Source organism: Chrysochloris asiatica, unplaced genomic scaffold (assembly GCF_000296735.1).
Source record: "Chrysochloris asiatica unplaced genomic scaffold, ChrAsi1.0 scaffold00122, whole genome shotgun sequence".
In the NCBI taxonomy this organism is placed as follows: domain Eukaryota; kingdom Metazoa; phylum Chordata; class Mammalia; order Afrosoricida; family Chrysochloridae; genus Chrysochloris; species Chrysochloris asiatica.
In genome coordinates this window covers 6,383,374-6,401,533 of record NW_006408640.1, presented here as the reverse complement: position 1 = coordinate 6,401,533, position 18,160 = coordinate 6,383,374, and the positions used below count along the sequence as shown (strand labels likewise).

The 18,160-nt window shown below is 41.5% G+C and overlaps 1 protein-coding gene across 2 annotated transcripts in view; it reads left to right on the top strand.

The window, feature by feature from the left end:
• The window catches only part of PTPRM (protein tyrosine phosphatase, receptor type, M), an 840,546-nt gene that overhangs the window by 642,815 nt on the left and 179,571 nt on the right, over window positions 1–18,160 (top strand). The window lies entirely within an intron of this gene.

Genomic DNA, 18,160 nt, shown 5'->3' with positions numbered 1-18,160 from the left:
TCTGTCTTTGTTTTGTAGCTCCTCTGAAACCTTTCCACCATGGGTGACCCTGCTGGTTATCCAAAACACCGGTGGTATAGCCCTCAGAATCACAGCAACTCAATCCACCACAGCACGACAGACAGACGAGTGGTGGCCGTTGTTGTTGTTAAGTGCTGTCAAATAGATTCTGACTTATAGCAACTCTGTAGGGTTTCAAGGACCAGCTGGTGGGTTCAAACTGCCGATCTTGTGGTTACAATGCTTAGCCTACAATGCCACACCATGTTTTCTATCCTTTGACTTTGAAATTTTCTGTTCTGTGTCTCTTGTAGATAGCTTATACCTGGATCTTACTATTTTAATCAAGTTTTACAACCTTTGTCTTTAAACTCTACCATTTTTATGTATTGTGATTCCTAAGATATTTGCATTCATTTATATAAGTTTTTATAATTATTATTATATTCCAGTTTTTCACATGCTTCTTCCCAACCTGATTTCCATGCCTATTTTTTTGGTTAATTGAATTTTCATCTCATTTTATTTTTTCCTCAATAATGTAGAAATTGTGGTGCTAAGTAGTTCTGTATGATATGCACTGGACTGTGAACCACAAGTTTCTCGGTGTAGTCTAGCAGCTGTTCCACAGGAGAAAGATGAGGCTTTCTGTTCCTAGAAAGTAACCCTATTGAGTTGGCTGTGAGACCAAACTTGACAGCACTTAACAATAGCAACAACAACAATGTAGAAATTATACATTCTCTCTTATTTTACTATCACTGTAGAAATTTTAGCATGCTTATTTGACTTAAAAAAATCTAGATTTAATTAAACTGCTTACCTTCTTTTTATAAACATATTTTCCTTTTCTAAATACTTCCTGATAATCAAATATCAGCATTTCCTGGGATTTATAGCATCTATAAAATAGGAGTTGTACAATTTGCTGATTCATGTATTCAGCAAACATTTACTGAAGACCTACCAAGCTAATCTCTAAGAATGAAAAGATGAGTAAGTATTAGTCTCTGTCCTAAAGCCCATGCCTTTTCTTTTCTTCTACAGGAGTAATTGAGAATTTACTAAGATCACATGTCCTCCTCAGTCATAAAGCCAGGCTTCCACCTGATTGTCACATGGTTCTGGGGTCCCTGTTTTTGTTGTTGTTAAGTACTGTGGAGTTGGTTCCAACTCATAGTGACCCTGCACGGGGTTTCCAAGGCTGTAAATCTTTACGGGAGCAGAATGCCTCATCTTTCTCCCACCGAATGGCTGGTAGTTTCAAACTGCTGACCTTGAGGTTAGCAGCCCGACTCGTAACCACTAGATGGCACAAATGGTTAAGCTACTGAACTACAGAGGCACCTCATAAGTAAGGCCTTGCTATTTACTTCCAAAAGGTCACAACCTTGAAAACCCTACTCTACACTTAGATTACCATGAGTTGGAATCAACTCTGCATCACCTAACAATAACATAAGCAGCACTGGTTGCCAGACTTCCCTTTGCCATTCATTAAAACTAAGTAGCAGCTGTCATACTCGGGCACCCCCGTACGTGGCCCCACTCCCCATGATGCTTCCTAGCAGTAGCTGATGGTCATGTTTCTCTCTTCTCATAGCCAGCCCACATACCTGCCAGTTTGCCTGCCGGTTTTCTCCTTGCCTTTCCACACAGGATATACGCATCAAATGGAGTGAACATCTCTGATTTCCTTTATTTCATGGGCTGCTCTCTTCTTGATTCGTTTCAGCTTGATTTTCCTCTATGAATTGCAGTGTTTTTGAAAATGGGATATTCAGATCCTCAGCTACCTCTCTTTCCCCTGGTCCATTCTTTATCTTCCTCTCAAAGGGATGTTGCTGGATCACAGCGTGTGCTTTCGCCAGGCCCATGTGTCTCCCACCACAACTCCTGTGTCTTCTCTTTTCTTCCTGCTGGTGGGTGGTGCAAGCATGTCATGTGCTCAGCTGCTAACTGAAAGGGCGGTGGTTCAAGTCACCTCAAAAGAAAGGTCTGGCAATACACTTCCAAAAATGAAGACATTGAAAACCCTGTGGGGTGCATTTCTGCTCTGACACTCGTGTAACAGCAGGGATATTTGAGTCTTTTGTAAGTTGTATTTACAGTGAACAACTCCCTGCATTTACAAGTGGTATGTCTTTTCCAAGTCTGATGATCAGAAAGGAAGAGAAAAACGGACACCACTTTGCAAAGATGGGAAAGTCGTTTGTCCATGTTCCTCTGCCGGCTGGAAAATAGCTGTGTAATATAGTGTGCAGAACTGTAACATCTTCATGTAAACCCTACAGCTCTTCTGACATGGGGTAGTGACTGTTCCCCAGTGAGCTACAACCTGTTGTCAGTGTGCTTTCGAGCATGGTTGTTAGCTGCCATCAAGACATTTCGAGCATTGGGCAGAGGTAAATGGGTCTCTCGTGCCGTTCATGCTTTCTTGGGTGAGGAGTAAATCTTTCATGGAGTCCTCAGGGGCTTATGCCTTGTTTAGGTTCCTGGCAACCAACTTCCATGTCCAACTTCTTGTTTATAGCTTGGACAGAGCTTATTCCTATTAATGATCTCTTAACCATTTTAAGGTACAAAGGGTGGGCTGTACAACGTGGAATTTCTTCTATTTTTGTACTGAATGCAATTTTAAATTTATCTGTTTGTGTTCTATCTGTGATTACTGCATTGATCAGACAACTTTAATTCTTTTTCTTTTTAATGCTAATATCAGTGTTCCCATAAAATAAATAAATGATTCTTCATAATTGCTTTTCCGATGCTTTTTCCACATGGCTCTTTCCCATAGTTTTCCCTCCAAAATTGTTTGAGGAGTGAGTGTCAATGATTCTTGTGAACTGCCAATGATGTTAAAACAATTTAATCAGTACTTGAGCTGTGCTGACATTGCTCTTGGGAAGACCATTTTTCAGAATGACATTCCCCTAAGCCTTTGTTAAATAATTACGGTGATAAACTCTTTTCCCACTAGGACCCTCAGAAGTGCTGGTAGACATTCAGCGCCTCAGGGACCTAGCTTCTACAACCCTAGAGGCACCAGAATCCTGTCAAGCAAAGTTAGAAAACATTGAACAAGGGTGGATAGGAACCAGAGTACTCTGTCCTCAGGAAAGAGTCTTCCAATGTCATTGTCAGGGGGTTTCAAGGAAGAACTTACCGTGATTTTGCTTGACGTCAGTGACCATTACAGCATCACATGTTGAAGGGTCAGTAGCAGGCTTTACCACTTAATTTATGGGACATGTGTGATTATCCTTCAGCCCACAGTCATCATAGAAATGAGTTTCTTATGCAACTTAGTGCTTTAAGGAAGTGACTGCATTAAATATATATATATATATATATCCTGCTGGGCTTAAAAATTACAATTAACAAGCAATAAAATCAAAGCATCCTCTTTCAGCTCGAGCTGTTTGATTAATGAGAATGCTAATAATGGAGTCCTGGCATTGGCACTGAAGGATAAACACTGAACCACAAGGTTGCTTTGAACGTCCAAGTTGGTGGTTCAAAATCACCAGCTGTTCCTCAGAAATCCTACATAGTGTCTCTATAAGTTGCACTTAATAACAACAACAGTGGAAAAGTCAGGAAGATTTCAGCAGTTCCAAGGGACTCTCTTGAGTTCAGACCATTGTAGGGAAGCAAATAAAAAAAGCAGGTAAGTAAAGGAATTTCCCTGTTTGTGTGGGGCATGAGTAAAGCCAGAAATTCTTAGAATCTCAGGATATTTCCTGGTGTCTCCGCCACGCTACCCAGCATGAGCACATGCAACTAAGGCCACTTCAGGTATCAAAACCTCCAAACCACCTTCAGAAAAGGTGTTAGTAGATGCCTCATCATACTATGTTAGTCAAATAAAACAAATCTATGTATACATAAACATGTGCATACTCTGTCTCACTGCTTCCCAAACCAGGCCCTGTCATAGTTGGGGTCATGGCCAGAGCCATCAAGTGAACCTCTCTGTTTCTGTTTTCCCATTGTACCACTACCAGACTCACTTTCTGGAAGATAGCAGGATATCATTTCTCTTTCTTGTGCTTAGAAATGCACTACATATAAAGTCCTCTGCTGGTGCGCATGCCCATCACTGAATTCAGCTCACCTCTCCTCCTGTCCCCTTCCTTGTTCTGTGGTAAAAATCCTGTCACATCAGATCACCTCCTGCTTTCCCTCATTGTCACTTCTGTGTCTTGTTGCAAGTATCACTTGCTCTGCAAGCCTGTTTCTGTCTCGCTTCTACCTTTCCATGTCCTTCTGGTAGATTCCACTAGTACCAGCGAAAATCCCACCTCCTTCCACAACCTCTCATTTCTCCAAACCTTCACAGCACATTAGCGTACATGCTGTATGGCGTAACCTGTTTCTATACTGTTGGTGGCCCCCTGCACCTATTTCATGAGTGTTCCTCTTATCTCTGCAATTGGAGTGTATCTACCGTAAGCGCAGGCCTACTATTCTTTGATGTATCTCCTCCAATGTCTAGGCCTACATTTAGCACATAGTAGCTATGGTGCATGGTGGTTGACTGTGTTGAATAAGAAATTATAGAAGGACTACAAAAAGCTCACTTTGTTTCAATTCCATTTTTTCATAAACTTTTTGCAGTCTACTCATATTCACAGGACTATATTATGATATGTCAATACAAATCAATGGTACTGAATTTTAACAACTAACCATTATCATTTCATGGTATTGAAAATGATTAGGACCAGGTGGTAACTTCTTCATGAGAAAGGGAAGAGTAATTAACATCTGTTTTATAATTGCAACTAACATTTATGAAGTGTCAGCCCCTGGGCAAGGCAGTAGCCTAAGCCCTTACATACATTTTCTTATTTAGTTCACCACAGTCCTTCCTACTGTAGAGATAAGGGCATCACACAGCAATAAAGAATGCTGGAATTTAAACCCAGGACAGCTGACTCCAAGGCCCATGACATTGTCTCAATACAAGATATATTTGGGAACTGGAGTCCTGGTGTGGCGCTGTGGGCTAATTCGACAGACTGCAAAGTCGTTTGAACTGCAAGGTCGGTGGTTCAAGCTCACCAGCTGCTCCTTGGAAACCCTATACAGGGTCGCTATGGGTCAAAATCGACTCAACGGCACTTAACAACAGCAACCATGGTGTGGTGCTATGGATTAATGTGCTGGACTGCAAAGTCGTTTGAACTGCAAAGTCAACAATTCAAGCTCACCAGCTGCTCCTTGGAAACCCTATGCAGGGTCACTATGGGTCGGAACCAACTCAACAGCACTTAACAACAACAACAACAATACCAAATAGGAGGCGCTCTGATAACATAGGGTTACAATTCGGGCTGCTAACCTCAAGGTTAGCAGTTTGAAACTACCAGCCGTTCCATGGGAGAAAGATGAGACTTTCTGCTCCTGCAAAGATTGACAGCCTTAGAAACCCTATGCAGGGTCACTATGAGTCAGAACCGACTCTACGGCACAACACCACCGCCACCACCACCAATACCTAATAGGGTGAAAGGGGAGAGAAAATGGGGAGAAGACTGGGATAGAGATGCTACTGTGTCAGGTGCCCACAGGGTAGCGGTAAACTTTCTCCTGATTGTGAATGACAAAACAGAAAGCATAAGTTGTATGGGTTGAAACTATAATCCTCTTTGTTCTTATTTTTCTCAAAATATAAAGAAATGATAGAAAGACTAGAAATTAAGTTTACTGACTATTTGAATACATAATAGTGATATTAAGAGCCATCAACTTATAGAGTGGCCTCCTTCTTGTATGTGTTATGTTTGTACAATTTTCACTGTTTTTCAAAGTGCTGAGAGTCAGACTTAAGAGGAGAATTTTTCTAGTTAGTATTGAAGAGGTATAGACGAAGACTAAGCTGGAGTAAAACCATGATTTTCCTTTGTTGCAGGACATCAAAGTGATGTCAAAGCACTTGAAACATTGACATACTTTTTGCAGTATAATATGTGATCAAGTAAGGGAGCAATGGAGAAGAGATATTGAAATTACTTCCAATGTTTATAATATAGAAATAAACATTTCAGACGTCAGTCTTTCAGTTATATAAATAAATATTCAGAATGTAACTAATTAAATTCTTCAATTTGACAGCACCTAATAACAACTGGTGTGGCGTTGTGGGTTAATGCGCCAGACTGCAAAGCCATTTGAACTTCAAGGTTGGCGGCTCAAGCTCACCAGTTGCTCCTTGGAAACCCTATACAGGGTCGCTATGGGTCGGAACCGACTCGACGGCACTTACCATAATACAATAACAACAAGGATAAAAGCAAAACACTCAGTGTGTTCAGAATTTTTTAAAGTGTGTTGATGTATGTATGTGCAGTTCTCAGCTACTAGAAGAACTGCATGTGTTCAAATATTTGCTGGTTCTAGCACAGCTAGATGCTTCAGAAGGAATTCAGATAGCAGTGTTCTAAATGGAAAACAGTGATCTAAATGTGTGTGGAAAGACTACAAAGAGCGGGGGTGAGGGGGGAGCTGTGGAAAAGCATGAGCATGTCTACGCTGTAGGATTTTCACTCCTCGGTCTACACCAACTCCATCTCAATATTCTGAGTGAGTAGCAGACACTGACTCTGTGGCCCTTTTCTGGCCAACTCCCTAGAGCTGTTTCTCAGTACATACCCTGAAATTATATCTAATGGATGAAATGAAAAAGTGATGCCTGGAGTCTTTGTAAAGAAAATATGTATACAGCAGCCAAAGTTTCATAAAAACTTTTATTTGGGGAGCAAGACACACATAAAAGCATCTGCTGTCTCCTTGCTGAACTTTTTGAATATTTTACAGCAGCTCATTTAACTTGAGTGCTGTTCTAATGAAAGAAGTTGTAGGACAAAAATGAAGAGCCAAAATATAGGATAAAAATGAACAGTCAAAAAAAATCTTTGGAGTCCTTGTAGATCTGATATGCTGCCATACTTTCCTAAGTTTATGCAGAGCAGAAAGTGGAGACGCATATTGCCAGAAACTAAATTATACATAAAGTCATTAAACCTCCACCTTCACTTCTGATTGAGGGATTGCTGCGGCAGTCAGCAAGAGCAGAGGCGAAATGGAAAAATAAATAAATGAAAGGCCAGATCACATTATGCATTTCAGCAGAAATGTAATTGCTTATAGGTCTCTTTGAAATTCTTAGGTCCGTGCAGAATTGCATGTAGCTGCTGAAAATCAGAAAGGAGTCATACATGCATGTGCTTACTAACTGAGTATGACCCTCAGTGTGATGCATGCAGGAGCTAAGGGTGGGGTCACCATTGGTGCTGAGGTCCAAGTCACATTACCTGATCATGCAAACTCTCCACCGGTTGAAATATTTGCTGCTTCTGTTGACCAGGCTTTTCACCCAGAGATGTATTATTGTGACAACACAGACTTTTTTCAACCTCCTTTGCAACCATGTAAATTGATAAACTCTGTAACCTGAAAAATGTTCTCATCAGTCAAAGATTATCTAAATTTGAGCATTTTGAAGGGATGAGGATACAATAATGACCTGTCTTGAGGTCATCTTCCTTCACTAGGAATGTGAAAAGGCAAAGGCATGAAGTCATTGACATAGTACAAGATTGTATAGCTTTGAGGCCTGACATAAGAGGCAAAGCTGGAGAAAGAAGGAAGACCCTTTTCTGACCCCTAATTAACTGCCAGGACTGCACAATTTGCTGCTGGCTCTTTAGCATCCCATCTAGGTCTTAATTAATACTCGCTGCTGGAGGAACTCACACTGCGTCATTACCTGAGAAGGGGGTTAATATCCATGTTAGGCTGTGGACCATATTTTCTTTCATTTGACATTTTGTCTTGAAGGCTGTGACGGTGGGGGGTATCCAGTTCTGCTAGTGGGTCTGTTTTAATCAGCACATGGCAGGACAGTAGAATTGAGACAGACTGTCTCCCAGATAACACAAACTATGACTTGACTAAGAAATAGAGGCTGTGTCTGTAGAAAGGGAAAGCTTGCTGTGGAAAGACATTGAGAAGCAGAAATGGCAGATATATGCCCAGCACTGAACTGAGTGTAAGAGGGAAGAATGTGACAGGTTTTCTCAGTGTCCCATGCTTATATGACCATTTCTCCACCCTTACTCTCACTCAGTGCTTACCAATTAGCCAATCATTTCATGTTCTGCTCTTCACTAGTGACATTGCTTAGGGTTCCATGGACATAGTAGACACTTGAAAAGAAAACATCCTCCATCTTTTAATTAATTCACTAACATTCTGGGATACATACCAGATTCACTTCACTTGAATGTTTGTGAATCTATTACTGAAACCATTTGATATCTAAGTGGGCTACGAAAACTGTATTTCTTAATCAAGAATACTGAGAGATCTTGTTATTTGAGACCCAATTAAATGGCGTTGCTGAGAGATTTCATTGTGCTCAGCAACTCTCTAGCATTCTTGTCCATAAACCCCATTACTGAGTCCTCTGTAAACCAAGAACTCAATGTCCGGTATGGTGGCCACTAGCCACATGTTGTTGTTGTTGTTGTTGTTGTTGTTATGTGTCATGGAGTCGGTTCCGACTCACAGCGACCCTGTTCAGGGTTTCCGAGGCTGTAAATCTTTAAGGGAGCAGAAAACCTCATCTTTCTCCCACGGAACAGCTGGTAGTTTCAAACTGCTGACCTTGTGTTTCGCAGCCGGATTTGTAACCACTACACTACCAGAGCTCCTTGCCACATAGGTTTATTTAAATTTAAATTGAGTCTGATTAAAGAAAATTTAAAATTCCATTCTCTAGTTACCTGCACGAAATACCTAAATACCAGCAAGTGGCTAGTGGCTATGATCTTGGCCAGTGCAGGTATAGAACAGTTCTATTGTAGTAAAACTGTCGGTACCTTCCCTGGTCTGGAGGGCCGTGCTTACTGGTTTCAGTTGTCCCTGTAAAACAAGCATCACAGCTCCCAGGGAACGGCTGGTGGGTTTGAACTGCTGACCCTGTGGTTAGTGGTTCTGTAGTTACCCTTCAGTGCCACCAGGGCTCCTTAGGTCTATGTTGTGGATGCTAAAAATGGAGACAGGGGACTTCTCTTCTGGAAACACATAATCTAATTCTGGTGATAAAAATAATAACAAATCTGAAAGGTAAAGAAAACCTGAGTGATCCAGACTAATATGTTCAATAGAATTTTGGAGACAGAAAAAAAAAAAAAAAAAATCAGTGTAAATGGGAGAATATTCATAGAAAAGTAAGACTGAACTGAGCTGTCATGGTTAGATCAAATTTTAAAGGTGAAGGAAGTGAAAGAAAGGCTTCCCTGTTACAGACACATCACACCCCATGTTGTTGTTGTTCAGTGCCGTAGAGTCAGTTCTGACCCATAGCGACCCTGTATAGGGTTTCCAAGGAGTGACTGGTGAGCTTGAACTGCCGACCTTGTGGTTCAAACTGATTTTGCAGTCCAGTGCATTAACCCACAGTGCCACACCAAGTCTCCATCACACCTCATAAAGGCTGGAATACAGACAAGAAAGAAGACAACGGTTATTGTGCCCTTTGTCTTAAATGCACAGTAATGTAGATGTCTTCATGGTGTCCTAGCTTCTCTACTTACTTTCACAGCGTCTCCTAGTCATTGATTTGTACAACCTCAGGCTCTTGCTCACCCAGACATATCCATGAGAATCTTCATCATTCTAATGTCTCCCTCTAGCCCTGCTCTCTTTCTCAGCCTAAAGCAGGGAGCTGTGTAATGCTTGTGGCAGGGAATACCTTCAAGACTACCAAATCCACTGAGTGTGGCCCATCCAGAATATGGAATATAACAGCAGTTTTACAGTGACTGAATCATTCCAATACAATGACCGGTAGCTACTTGTGGCTTTTTAGCACTTAAAATATGACTAAAGTACTTTTTAAAGTATTGAAGAGCAGAGATGTCAGCTTGAGGATTAAGGTGCGCCTGACCCAAGCCATGGGATTTTCAATAGCCTCATATGAATGCGAAAGCTGGACAGTGAATAAGGAAGATCGTAGAAGAATTGATGCCTTTTTGTTGTGGTGTTGGAGGAGAATACTGAAAGTGCCGTGGACTGCCAAAAGAACCAATAGATCTGTTTTGGAAGAAGTACAACCAGAGTGCTCCTTGGAGGCCAAGATGGCTAGGCTTCGTCTCTCCTACTTTGGACACATTGTCCGGAGAGAACAGTCGCTAGAGAAGGATGTCATGCTGGGTAAGGTGGAGGGTCAGAGAAAAAGAGGAAGACCCCCAATGAGATGGATCAGCCAGGTGACATCATTGATGGCGTCAAGTATGGTGGCCGTAGTGAGGTTGGCCCAGGATCGGACATTGTTTCGTTCTGCTGTGCATGAGGTCGCTGTGAGTCGGTTCTGACTCGATGGCACCTGAAAACAGCAACAAAGTACTGAGAAACTAAATTGCAGCAGGGCTATCTAGGGAGCTTGACTCAGCCATGAACTGAAAATTTGAAGCTTCTTTTGCCTCAGGCCTTTCAACTCCATAAGGAATGCAGGAAGCATTCAGCAATCCTGAGAAATGGGGGCCACACCCCAGCTAATTCACTTAGAGGCAGAGCGGAGGAGGGGCAGGCGGGCACATAAAAGTATATTGGAGAGCCATGTGACTGGGTCCTCAGATGTGTTTAAGAAGGGCCCCAATTAATATTTTAGGTACTCTATTACTGTGGCACTGTGGGTTAATGCATCAGACTGCAAAGCCCTTTGAACTGCAAGGTCTGTGGTTCAAACTCACCAGCTGCTCCTTGGAAACCCTATACAGGATCTCTATGGGTTAGAATCAACTCAACAGCACTTAACAACAACACTACTAATACTGGAGTCCAGGTGTGGCGCTGTGCGCTAATGCGTCAGACTGCAAAGTCCTTTGAACTGCAAAGTTGGTGGTTCAAGCTCACCAGCTGCTCCTTGGAAATTCTATACAGGATTGTTATGGGTTGGAATCGACTCAACGGCACTTCACAACAAATTACTAGCACTATAGTCACTGACTCCATGTGGATTATCATTGTTAAGTGGCATTGAGTCAGTTCTGACGCATAGAGACCCTGCATAAGGTTTTCAGGAGCGAATGGGGTGTTTGAACCACTGACCTCGTGGTTCAAACTGACCTTGCAGTCTAGTGCATTCTCCCATAGTGCCACACCAGGACTCCGATGTCAATTATTTGATGTTAATTACTATTCAATTCAGTAATTTAATTACTAGTGATAACATATTTTTTAGTGTTTTATAGCTTATTTGCACCTAAGGCTTAGTGTAGAGTTCTGAAACAAGACACCAAAAGTATGATCCATAAAAGAAAAAAATCAGTCAATTTAACTTCATTGCATAAGAATGGTTGTTCTGTGAAAGGTGCTGTATAGAGGATGAAAAGACAAGCTACATATTGAAAGAAAATATTTTTAACCATTTATATACAGAAACTTGCTCTCCAGCGTAATTAGTGGCACTCAACAACTCCAGTGTAGAGATACTAAAGCAAAAGGAAGAAATTACGAGGTACAAGAGCTGAACAGAAAATTTCAAAGGTCAGCTCAAGAAGATAAAGTCAAATATTACCAAAAATGTGCGAAGATCTGGAGTCAGAAAACCAAAAGGGAAGAACACACTCAACATTTCTCAAACTGGGGGAACTGAAGAAAAAATTCAAGCCTTGACTTTCAGTTATTGATGGATTCTCTGGATAAATTATTGAATGATGCAGAAAGCATCAAAAGAAGATGGACGGAATACGCAGAGTCACTGTACCAAAATGAAATGGTTGATATTCAACCATTTCAAGAGGTAGCATATGATCAAGAGCGAGTGATACTGAAGGAAGAAATCCAAGGTGCGTTGAAGGAATTGGCATAGAACAAGGCTCCAAGAATTAATGGAATAAAACTAGAAATCTTTCAAAAAAGGGAGGATGCACTGGAGGCACTTATTCATCTATGCCAAGAAATTTGGAAGACGACTATCTGACCGACTGATTGGAAGAGATCCGTATTTTGCCCATTCCAAAGAGAGGTTAGCCAGCGGAATGTGGAAACCATCTGATAATATCTTTGATAACCCATGAGAGTAAAGTTTTACTAAAGGTAATACAGAAATGACTGCAAGCATACATTGACAGAGAACTTCCAAAGATTCAAGCTGGATTCAGAAGAGGCCGTGGAATGAGGGATATCATTGCTGAAGTCCAATGGATCTTGGCTGAAAGCAGAGAATACCAGAAAGATGTTTACATGTGCTTTATTGACTATGCAGAATCTTTTGATTTTGTGGATCATGACAAGCTATGGACAACATTGCAAAGTATGAGTATTCTGGAACACTTAATTATGCTCATGAGGAATCTGTACCTGGACTAAGAGGCAGTTGAGTTGTTCAAGCAGAACATGGGAACACTGAATGATTTAAAATTAAGAAAGGTGTGTGACAGGGTTGTATTCTTTCACCATACTTATTCAACCTGTATGCTAAGCAAATAATCTGAGAAGCTGGGTTCTATGAAGAAAAACGTGGCATCAGGATTGGAGGAATACTCATTAACAACCTGCGATGTGCAGATGATACAACTTTGCTTGCTGAAAGTGAAGAGGACTTAAAAGTACTTACTGATGAAGATCAAAGAGCACAGCCTTTGGTATGGATTGCATGTCAATGTAAAGGAAACAAAAATCCTCACCACTGGACCAATAAACAGCATTCTTATCAATGGAGAAAAGATTGAAGTTGTCAAGGACTTCATTCTTTTTGGATCAACTATCAACACTGGCGGAAGCATCAGTCAAGAAATCAGACAACGTATTGCATTAGGCAAATCTGCTGAAGAGCAAAGATGTCAGCTTGAAGACTAGGGTACGCCTGACCCAAGCCATGGTATTTCCAATAACCTCATATGTATGTGAAAGCTGGACAGTAAATAAGGAAGACCATAGAAGAATAGACACAATTGAGTTATGGTGTTGGAGGAAAGTATACTGAAAGTGCCATGGGCTGCAGAAAGAACAAACAGATCCGTGTTGGAAGAAGTGCAGACAGAGTGCTCCTTGGAGGTCAGGATGGCCAAACTTAGTCTCTCATAGATTTGACATATTATCAGGAAGGACCAGTCTCCAGAGAAGGATATTATGTGTGGTAAGGTGGAGGGTCAGAGAAGAAGAGGAAGACCCCTAGCGAGATGGATTGACCAAGTGGCAGCATCAGTGGGCTCAAGCATGGCTTCAAGGGAAGGCTTCGTCTCTGTTAACAAGCTGCCTTCTGTGAGACATTCCAGGTAAAGCGTGTAGCAGACTTTCTGGAACATATGAAGGGTGCTGCACTTGTTAGCTTATATTTTCATTCTTAATGTCATCTATTGTTAATGGAGACCTGTGGGATAAGCATTGGACTGTGAACCACAAGGTCGGCAGTTCAAACCCACCAGCTGCTCCTAGGAAACCCTAAACAGAGTCACTATGAGTTGGAACTGACTTGATGGTACATAACAACAACAGTTGTTAATGTTAGCTGTTGTTCTTATTATTACTACTAAATTGAGAGTTTATTGTGATTTCACTTAAAGAAATTGTATGTAACCAAAATTGTTTGAATGATTTTTTTTTTTTTTCCCTTATTATATTCTTGGCAAAAATTCAGATCCCGTTTCAGGAATTTTCTTTGCTGAAACAACAGTCTCTAGATACTGAGTGAAGGTTCATTCTATTTCATGTTAGATGTAGAGATAGGTCCTCCAAGGGCATTAGTTCTCTGTTATTTGTATTACAAAATTTACTCTCAAGTTTAATTTACTTTTAACTCTAAAATGTGTTAAGGCAATACATCTAATAATATGAAGCATCTTATTTTTAGTTGAATCCCAAGTCTTGTATTTCTAAATAATCAATTTAACCACATGTCCTCAAGATTTTAATCTAATATCTGTTTCCTTAAATTAGGGCCAACTCTTCATTTGTTGAACTATCAGAAGGTTCTAAATACAACTTTCAGTTCTCTCCTTTTAGCATCTGACCTTTGTTCACAAACACTAATTGTTATCCTTCAGAAAATTGTGATTCTGGAAGAGAAAAGAAGCCTACACTTTAGAACATTAGGGAAATTCTTAAAATCCTGAGTATAATGCCCTTGATGTAAAATGTGCTTTTTTGGTATTTATTCTCTCAATTATGATAGTAATTTATTTCAAACTAGGTATGAGCATATAATATTTTTAACACTTCATTAAGAACCAGGTCTCAAATATATTAACTTCAATTCATATTGCTATATGAATCTTCTGATTTATAATTGTCATTTATTTATCCACTAATAGTTACAGAATTCCTCTTCTTTTCCAGGGAGTGTGTAGGTGCTAGGCCTGAGCAGAATTTCATCTTCTAGCATTGTGCAGCTCACAGTCTGGGGAGGAGAGGGCATTTATGATTCTAACGTCCTTTGTATTTCCATAGAATTCTACAGGTTAAGCTTAAAACCAAAAGGAAAACACTAAACCTATTCCAGTATGACTCATAGCGACCGACTCTGTGCATTACAGAATAGAACTGTTCCATGCAGTTTTCTTGGCTGTAATCTTTATGGAAGAAGATAACCAAGCTATAATACCAGAGCACCACTAAGGGGTTTAAACCACTAATCTTTAGATTAGTAGTTCAGTATGAATTATTTATGCTATCCAGGGACCTTTCAAGATATATATATATACATATACATAAACCCTGTATAGGGTTTCTGAGGAGCAGATGGTAAGCTTTAACTGCCGACATTGCAGTTCAAACAGCTATTTGTTATTGTGTGCCATCCAGTCAGTTCCAACTCATAGCAACCTTGTATAGGGTTTCCAAGGCTGTAAATCTTTCCAGAAACAGAAAGCCTCATCTTTCTCCTTTGGAACTGCTTATGGATTCGAACTGCCGACCTTGTGTTTAGCAGCCCAACATGTTTCCCATACCACCACCATGGCTCTTTACAAGTCTATATTGTTGTTGTTGTTAAGTGCCGTTGAGTCAGTTCCAACTCAAATTGATCTTGAAGTCGAGTGCTTATCCTACAGAGCCATGTGTACTGTATTTATAAAGGAGTTCTGATGTAGTGCTGTAGGGTTTATACTGAACCACAAGGTTGGTTTGAACTGTAAGGTCGGCAGTTCAAACCCACCAGCTGCTCCTCGGAAACCCTATACAGGGTCACTATGAGTCAGAACCAACTCGATGACATTTACCAACAACAGCATATATATAGTAATAATATGGAGTCCTGGTATAGTGCTATCAAATAAGCATTAAACTGCTAACCAAAAGGTTGGCTGTTCAAATCCACCAGCCACTCCTTGGAAACTGTATACAGGGTCACTATGAGTCAGAACTGACTCCACGGCACTTAACGATGACAACAATAATAACATGGCAGATATATATGGCACTTGACATGTAAAACTGCTTTCACTGACATCCATTGATTTTCATACTGAAGGCAATCCTGTTCAATTTCTTTAGTATTCCTGTCACGTAAATTAAGAAACAAGTGCAGTCAGGAATCCATCAGAAGTCCGATCTCCAGGTTCGGGATCCCTGCTCTGTGAGCCAGGAATGATGATCAATTCCGATTTTACCATGGTGTAAGATACAAAGCACGAGATGGGAGATTCCAGGAAGGCCACTAACAGTGATACCCAGTACTGGACTACAGAGTAATAAAGTGAAGCCTTCCTCTGATGATGACTTTCTGTCTTTCTGAGTCACCAATGGGCCAGAGCACCATTCCCCTTCCTAGCCCAAAGAAGCAGCAGGATTGAAACTCAGAAAATAGCCAAGCAAGTATTACCAAGCAGGAATTCATTATTACTTTCTTTTTTTCTTTTAATGTTTTATTGTATATTGTGTGATAGTCTACATGGGAGAACATTAGTTTTACATTCTCATTGCCATAGTTACCATCCCATCCATGCATCATCACCCAACCAAAGGGCATACCCTGCAATCCCGCCTGCCCTCCCCTCATGGTCCTCGGCATACAGCCCCTCTCTCTCTCTGGATCCCTAGTCCCCAGCCACTCCATTTCTTCACGTCATCCTCTCTGTCTCAGTCTCAGGCCTCGCTGCTCCTCTGGGTGGTGTCCTGCTCTCCGCTCTTCTCCATTGATGGTCCCAGGGCCCTCCGTTCCTAGACTGAAAGGTTAATCACTCCCCTCCTTGCTATACAATGTCCACTTTTACATTTCCAGTCCTCACCATCAGTCCTGGTAACAATTATTCACCCTTGCATCCCAAGGGACCCATCTGCATTTCTTTTCATTTGCCCTTCCTAGACAGGTCAGATACTACTCACTGGAGACTCTACCATCCTCCCCGCCCTGTGGCTCTAGGTTCTCTCTTGAAAGTTTGTAAGCCAGTCACTTCTTACCTCTGTATCCCGTCTCCCATTTTTGGTTAGTCAATGTTCAAGTTGTCCATCTCTATCTACTCTTTGTGTGGAGGAGGTGGGAATAATTCTTGGAGCAGGGATTTGTTTCCTCTTTTGAGCTACTGCATTTAAAGGTGGATGTCCAGTTTATCAAATTATATCAGATGATGCTTTTTTCCTCTTCTTTTTTCTTCGGGTTGAGCTTTGTTCGTCCCATCATTGGAGCCATGGCAAGTAGGTATCATCTGCAGGTGTAGGTGTTCCTGTGTCTGTCCGCCGTCTTCTTATCAGTTGGTCACTTTGGTCTCTATTCTTGTCCTCTGTGGATGTGTAGTCCAGAAGACACTTCTCGAAAGAAGGACCTGATCTACAGGAAAAATACAAAACAACAAGGGCAGTCCAACTGTTACCACAAGAACAAGCAAGCTGTCTTCCCAGGAGACATCACTGGGTCTCCACTCCTTCGGTCTCCACTCTTGTCCTCTGTGCAGGTGTGGGTGTTCCTGTGTCTGTCTGCTGTCTTCTTATCAGTTGGTCGCTTCGGTCTCCACTCTTGTCCTCTGTGGATGTATCACTGACTCTGAGCCCCCAGGTCTTGCCTCACTTGTGTCCTCTGTGGATGTGTCACTGACTCATGAGTCCCCAGGTCTTGCCTCACTGTTGGCTGACCAGGTCTCCACCCAGGCTCACTATAGTCTGCTGAATGATGCAGGGCTTAGCTCGCTGCTTCTTCGATGTTCTTCAGTCACTTCTCTTTATGGGTGACGTGCGTGGTCGCCAATCAGAACGCGTTTTCCCATTGCGTCTTAGTCTTGGAGGAGGATTTGTACTGAGAGGATCCGATCACTTGCCTTGATGTCTCCTGGGAAGACAAGCTTTCTATGGTGATATTTCTGGCTATTCCTTTCACTCTCCCTGTACTGGACTACAGAGTGATAAAGTGAAGCCTTCCTCTGATGATGACTTTCTGTCTTTCTGAGTCATCAATGGGCCAGAGCACCATTCCCCTTCCTAGCCCAAAGAAGCAGCAGGACTGCATGGAAAACCAAGTGACTGCATGGAAAACCAAGTTCAAAAGTCAGCCAAGTATCTCAACATTATTCCCCTATTTTCCCCATTCCAACCCTGCCCCAGTCTCTGGATCCCAGAGCCCTGTTGTTCCAAGGCTGTGCCTACATCCGTTTTTACCTCTGTCCCATTTAGCACATTCATACCTGCCTAATTATTCTCCTGTCTGCTTTGTTCTTCCATTCCCTTCTCCCTACTTGTATATTGCCCTCCTCCCCAATATCCAAAGTATCCTGTATTTATTCCCTGCCCTGTGCTCTGCCTTCCCCTCCCACCCTTATTCCTACCCCTACGTCCTAGCAACCTGCTAGGAATCCACTTTAGTGGATTATTATGGGTTATTTTTCTTAGTCTTTTACAGTAGTGGTCCTATGGAGTATTTCTCCTTTTTGATTGACTAATTTCACTCAACATAATGTCCTTAGGGTTCATCCATGTTAGGAAGTGGCATGTAGCTTCCTTGTTACTTTTCAAGGTAGCATAATATTCCATTGTGTGTATGTACCACAGCTTGTTTATCCATTCTTCAGTCAATGGGCACTTTGGCTGTCTCCATCTTTTTGCTATTGTAAATAGTGCAGCTATGAACATTGATGTGCATATGTCTTACCGTGTTGTGGCTCGTTTTTCTTGTGGGTAAATACCAAGTAGAGGAATTGCTGGATCGCATGGTATTTCT